A 7,234-nucleotide genomic window follows, 5' to 3' on the forward strand; every position below is an offset into this window, starting at 1 on the left:
CCACCAGTCAAAGTCCAGTAGTTATACCAGCAGACTGTTACCAACAGTTTTAAATACAAGTCAAATACCTTATTTTCTCCCATAGTGGGAATTGACAGGATTATTATGTATACAATTTCAAGACTTGTGTCATTTTACGTAGCAGAACCCTATGCTTCTTAAAAGGTGAAGTATTTGCAGCTCTGCTTCAACTGCTACCCTCAGACACTTATTAAGCACTCACCTCCTTTGACAGTGCATGATGCAGGAAAGGTCATATTCTCAGTGGAACCTGCTGCCCTGACCAACAGCTGCCCAACAAAAGTACCACTGTCACACCAAGATAGAAGGGGCACCGTGGCAAACCAGTCAACCAGAACACGTCTTGCTAGCAAAGCAGCCATCTCTTTTTCCCACATATACAGGGTTCCTGCCAGCCCATCATAGCCCAGGTGCCATCCAACATCTAGTCCTAAGTGAGGACCAGAGGAATGAGCACTGCCAGCAGGACCCAAGTTTGCCCTAATATACAGGGTATAGGTACAAGAACCAAAGTCTTTATTAGTCTGTACTGATTAGTACTGTACAGGTACTGGAGAGCAAATCTACTACATTTGTGTTATCCTTACTGCTGGCCTATGACACTAATGACATACAGTCCTGCTGCCCCTGTTGGTTTATGTCCTCTCATTAAATGTTCTTAGGCTAAATATCAAAACTGCCTTCCAATTTTTTTAAAAGTGTTTCAGGGAAATTACTGCACAGCAAATTTACTGAGGTCAACATATAAACACACACGCCCCAGCAGCAAACAAAAATCCTTCAGATGAAGCAGTAGCAATGTTCCTTCCTGAAAAAATGAACCTATAGATGGTGAAAGCCATGTAGGAGACACACAGAGTATTCTCTATCTCCCCATATCGCAAATTCATCTTCTCAGTGCAACTTACTATAATTTAGTTCAGGAAAAAAACCAAATCAACCTATCAAGGTCAACCACAAACTCATTCTGTATTTTGCACACGTCAGCTTCTAAATCCAGAAAACAAAACGTGGCTGAGCACTGATTTTGGAGACCTACCTCAGCTCTGCTATCTCTTCACACTCCCAACATTTCTTCTAGAGTTTGGATCAAGAGAACCAGACTCTAGATTAAGAAGCATCTCACCTTCTTGGCAAAATAATAGATTTAGCACTTCACGCTAAATCTGCCCAACTGGTTAAAGGTTTCCCATTAGCAACAATCATCAGAAATAAGTATGCTTAAGATCCCACACTTTCTACTCAGTAAAGCAAAATTAAAATGTTTTTCAAAACAAATATGAAGAAAGCAGTTGTCTTTTAGAGTATCCAGACTCTGAATACATAAACAAATTATATTATATTCTATACAAACCAATTGGACAAAACCAGATTTGTCCAAATTAACATATTTATACAAGCAGTATAGGTGTCCTCTTCAAATGTCTTACATACAATCAACAGTGTTAAGAAATAAAAGACTCATTTATAATGGCAAAGTTTAGTAATACTTTCCATTATGTTATCTAATTCCATTAAAACCACCTACCAACAAATAATTTTCAGGTAACTAATTTTTAGCTAGATTTAAAGCCTGATATTTTTTTTTAGTATGCAAGCAAGGACCTGAGTTAGTCCCTCAGTAACACATTATCACTATCACTGTGTGTTCCCACGCTTCTATATCCTCATTTCACACTTGCTTTTTAGGAAACTGTTTCGCTCAGCCCATGCCTGGTTAGATTATGCTTTCCATTTGCTCTGCCTTTCATGCTAGAAAAGGTTAGTTGCTTTCAGTTTCTCAAGAAGGGGGGAGAAAAAAGGTGTGGAGGAAATTTTCTTTCTTTTAAATAACTAATTGACAATGGTTGTCTTTAGGGGCAAAAAAACAAAATTCAGTAATCAAAGTTTATGTCTGGCAGACAGCAAGAATGAGTTTTGACTCTTTTGTACTTGTACATGACATATACTCTGTGACTAGCACTGAGGCAATGTCCTGTTCCAAGTGTCTTCCTATACAAATAACAGGGGCCACAATAAGGTGTGTGGAGTCTTCAACACTATAGAGGACCCAGGGACCTTCTGGTCCTCTCCCTCTCATAGCATGTTTACTACCTTTGTGGTAGGCCAAGAACTCTGTGAACTATGGGAACAGAAAAACCCAATGGGAGGCAATGACCTTCTGCACAGAGTATGGAGAACTATGAACAGTCATCTGAAGTTAGGGAGGGAACAGAATGACAAGTGAGATGTGTAATCACACAGTGCAAAAAAATAATCTGAGGAAAGGTGGTGGATCATTCATAACCACAGATGACTTAAAAACTGATCACTGCTTTACACAATTAGTTGCAAAATGATTGTGTTCAGCCTAAAAATGTTAACTTTCCTACTACTTCACTTGAGCAGTAACAGCAGATAAATGAAGTATTACAGTACCCCACCACTGTACCACCTTCCTGAATGCAGGGATGAAGGTGTAAGAGTAAAGCCTTGTTTCCAACTGCTTGAAATGCCTTTTGCTGTACTTGTATGCTGTAAATCTGCACATTTCTTACCCTGCAATCAGAAACTGCTAGAACTTCCTCTGAAGGGAAAACCTAATCTTTACTTTGTGAAACACAGCCATGGACATGCTGGCTTTTTAGCTGTGAGGGCTGTTCGCATTCACTCCAAAATGCCATCATATCACCAGCTCTAGTACTACCACAGTACATATCAATATTCACAAAATGATTCCATAAACAAGGCTCAAACAACCTGGCACCATGTCAAAACTATGTTGAACAGGTAAAGCAGCAGACCACTCCAGCAGTTGGCTCTTTAGATTTTTTTTTCCTGTATCACAGACTAGTTCCTGTGCTGTTGCCTTTATGTGTGACCAAAGCCTGCAGAAAATGAAAACAGTATTTCTTATGTCAATATATTTACTGTTCCCTACATCAAGCAAGCTTATGAAGTCATTCTGCCACTTCAGACAAAAAACTTGGGAAGCTAGTTTTCTCAAACTGTTATTTCTGATAATGAATCATATTGTCTACCAATGTGTCTCATTCCTGTTTCATTACTCTTCACATGTATTTTCTACTGTTTTCCTACTTCCTGAAGCAGAGGAACATCACCAGAAGGATTCACTCCAACTCAGATTCATAAGTTGGTACCAGAACAGTCAGAAGAAAGGAGCACACTGACTCAGAAGCAACTTGGCTATCTTTGCTGGCATTTCTATAATGAGGCTCAGAAGAAACACATTTTCTCCTCTACTCCCAAAACATCAGAAAACAATTTCTACAGCAAGTTACCAGACTGACGAACAGTTCAGCAAGTAATGCTGACTCTCACTCTCTTTCTGACTCATGCTGGTCTCCCATCTCAGTCTCATATTGGCAACCTCATTCTTTTCCACAATTTTCCTAGAACCAACACAAAACTTTACACATTTCATCATCTCAGATGAGCATATGCTTTAATTTACCTCACAGCAGATCAAATGTTATTTCAGTGATATTACTGTGCATTTTACACCCAGTGAATACAGTTCACTTCTAAATGAGAAAAAAGGAACAGAAGGATGTCTTATATTGGGTGTTTCACAAAGGTAATAATGTCACATAACAAGGAGAATAAAACACCACTGTACTGTCTAGGTACTTAAGAATTCTTTTTCCCAACAGACAGAATTTTTAAGTTATATTCTCACTACTATTTCAAACTTCTTTTATGAAAAAGAAAGAGTAATTTTTTTTACAATTCCAGGAACTGTTTGTGTGTCTTGAACTGATGCTGAGCTACTCATGGAACTGTTCCCATACAGTGGAGATACACTGTCCATAAGCGAGTCATTAGCAGCTTTAAATAGGTTTTTATAATCAAGTACTTGGTGCTGCAATAGAAACAAAGCATAAGAATACTGACTTAAAAACCCTGATATATTCTGGAATACTCACTACTAGGTTATCAGTCCTCAAGATGCACACAGAGCAAGAACATTAATCATCTAAAATGTCAAAACAGTTTACATCTTAAGCCACTTTTCTTTCCCACCCCCTATAGATTAATTAAAAAGGAAGCATAACTACAGCCTATACCAAAGTTATTTAAACATGTAACGAGTCTGACAATAATATCTAGCTCTCCACATCATGGCTCAGTGTAAGAGCATTGCTGAAAAGCAGCTATATAGCCTAAAGTTAAACATTAACTTGGTACATGTTGCTGTCTTCATATCTGCAGAAGATTTAGTCAGCTTTTAACAATCTCCCCAGGTGCAATGATTTACCAACTCATCTCCTGAATGAGGATTCAGGAGCTAGAAATAGGAGAACTGCAGAAACATTTACCTTTAATCTCACTATACTTTCCAAATTTTAAATCACATATTTAGGACTGAGTTGCATGTCACTTTATCAGCCTTAGCTGGACTTAAATGTGCAAGCAACACTTTGCACGAACGGGGATTATAGGAGGCTGGGTAAGGCCTTGAGCATCCTGGTCTAGTGGGGAGGTGTCCCTGCCCATGGCAGGGAGTTGGGACCAGATGATCTGTAATGTCCATTCCAACTCCTAAAATTCTATGGTTCTATGATAATTTAGTTTTTGAACCTCTAAAACCATTTGTTGGCTCTTTATACAACATAACCAATATAATCAATCCTGTCTGATAAATGACATTTAATTGCAGCAATTTGGTTTTGTACAGCTACTGTTCTCACTAATGGAAGTCTCACTGGGCTACAGTTCCTGAAAAATATTTGTATTGTTATTATCTGAAGCAAAGCAAAACTTCAAGGACTAAAGACCACAAAAATGGTGTACCAATAGACCAAACTCGCTGTAACAATTTGGCTTTAAGATAATCCTATTAAGATGCAAATCTGACAAACAGAAGGAGTGAAAATAAGGCCTTCTAAAAATTGCAGGGTAATACAGAGGATGCTGTTTTCATTACAAGTATCAAGAAAACAAGATCCATTACAAATAAGAGACACTTTCCCAGGAAATAAGTACTTGAGCAAACAAGTGAGCCTTAACATTTACAGAAGATTCATCAGAAGAAGAATCTTTTAGAGACATTTGTTTCCATAAACTCAAATGAAAATCATCCTGTGTGTGAACTACAGTATCAACATATAAGGGCAGCAAAAAACTACCATCTGTAGCACTCTTCTTGAGCAACACATATGCAGGCATCTGCTAGAGTATTTACTGCCAAGTTAATGATGACAAAACAGCATTAAAATGGATTGCTCTCTGGCAGTTCTTGTCTTCTGCAGGAAGATGGTTAAGTTAAATAATCCTAATACGCTGTCAAAATCTGATACTGTCATTATTCAGAATGTTTCTGTACTTTCTGAAGTAGATCTTTTCCTTTGTAGCAATGAACTGCTTCAATCAGAAAATTCAATATTGAACTTGAAGGCAGAAAGGCCCTGCAGAGACACCTAGACAAATCAGAGGACTGGGCAATCACCGAATCATATGATGTTTAACAAGGGCAAGCGCCAGATTCTGCATCTGGGTCAGGGCAGCCCTGGCTGTACCTACAGACGAGGGAATGAGAGACTGAGCAGCAGCCCCACAGAAACAGACCTGGGGGTCCTGGTCGATGGTGAGTTGAATACGAGTCAGGAGTGTGTCCTGGCAGCCAGGAGGGCCAACTAACTGTGTCCTGGGCTGCAGTAGGTACAGCATCACCAGACGGTCAGGGAGGTGATTGTCCTGCTCTGCTCTGTGCTGGTGCAGCCTCGCCTTGAGTCCTGTGTGCAGCTTTGGGCACCATAATACAAGGAGGATCTGAAGCTGTTACAGAGTATCCAAAGGAGAGCTATGAAGATGGTGAAGGGTCCAGAGGGGAAGCCATACAAAGAACAGCTGAAGCCACTTGGTCTGTTCAGCCTGGAGGAGAGGAAACTGAGGGGAGACCTCATCACTGTATATAACCTCCTCACAAGGGGAAGCAGAGGGGCAGGCACTGACCTCTTCTCTTTGGCAACCAGTAACTGGACCCAAAGGAATGGCCAAAGTTGTGCCAGGGAGGTTTAGGGTAGATATTAGGAATAGGTCTTCACCCAAAGGGTGGCTGGGCACTGGAACAGGCTGCCAGGGAAGTGGCACTAAGCCTGACAGAGTTCAAGAAGTGTTTGGACAATGCTCTGAGGCACATAGTGTGATCCTTGAGGCTGTCCTGTGCAGGGCCAGGAGTCAGAATTTGGTGATCCTTGTAGCTGCCTTCGAACTCAGAATATTCTGTGATTCTGTGAACTGTTTATATTCTACCATGTTAAAAAGAGGACCTATCTTGTCATGAGTCTTAAACAGCCAGGACATGACTTCTTAATAGTCATTAGCAGCTGATCCTCACCAGAATCTACTCCACAGTTCCATTTTCTTGGCTAGAAGGCTCTGGGTATTTTTGAACACTGCTCTACTTCAAGTGTACTGATCCCTTGGAATGTCTAAGAACAACTGTGATTTTAAAGGTTTTTAGCTGACAATATCCCTCTTCTACTTCGTTATGAGGGACTCCTGTGAAGACACACTGCTTTTTCCACAGCCATGGCACTGAGCCCTGTGCTGACATGGACTGCCATGCATGCTCAGCATAAAATAAAGCCTTCAACAGAAGTCTGTGAGGGCTGGAACCCACTGTCTCCCTGAAAGACTTTCTCCCAGACAAGATCAAAAGATGCACTAAAACTACAGTATCAAAGGTCACAGTTCACAGCTCACAGATATATCATTATGTCATCACTTTATGCATGGCTTTACATGCCAAAAATGCACTTGATTGTGTCCTGTCTGGTTTTACTATATAGCAAAGATCCAAAACATCTGGAAAAAATGTGAACTCCACATCATCAATCATTTATTAAACTCAAATGACCCAGACAGTGTTACTGCAACTAAAGACTGTCCCTGGCATCCTTCTTTTCGCTGTGCTTTAATTTTAAACTATGCCTCAGATTAGAAGTGTGTCACTGGAACCAGGATACTATTATCCTCAACTCTGTAATATCTAAAAGTCACGCTTTAAGAACAAGGAGATTGTTAACAAACAGGCTCTTTGCTGTTGTTGATCCCTGCCAGTCAAACATTCAAACACTGGAAGTCCTAGAGTAGTCTCCTGCTACTTCTGTTTCTTCCGTCTCAGTGAAGTGCAAGCAGTAATCCTCTACTATGATGGAGACACTTTCTTTCTGCCTAGTGCTATAAAATAACAGTACAAATCCCTTAT

This window comes from Acanthisitta chloris, unplaced genomic scaffold (assembly GCF_000695815.1).
Source record: "Acanthisitta chloris isolate BGI_N310 unplaced genomic scaffold, ASM69581v1 scaffold5904, whole genome shotgun sequence".
Taxonomy (NCBI): Eukaryota; Metazoa; Chordata; class Aves; order Passeriformes; family Acanthisittidae; genus Acanthisitta; species Acanthisitta chloris.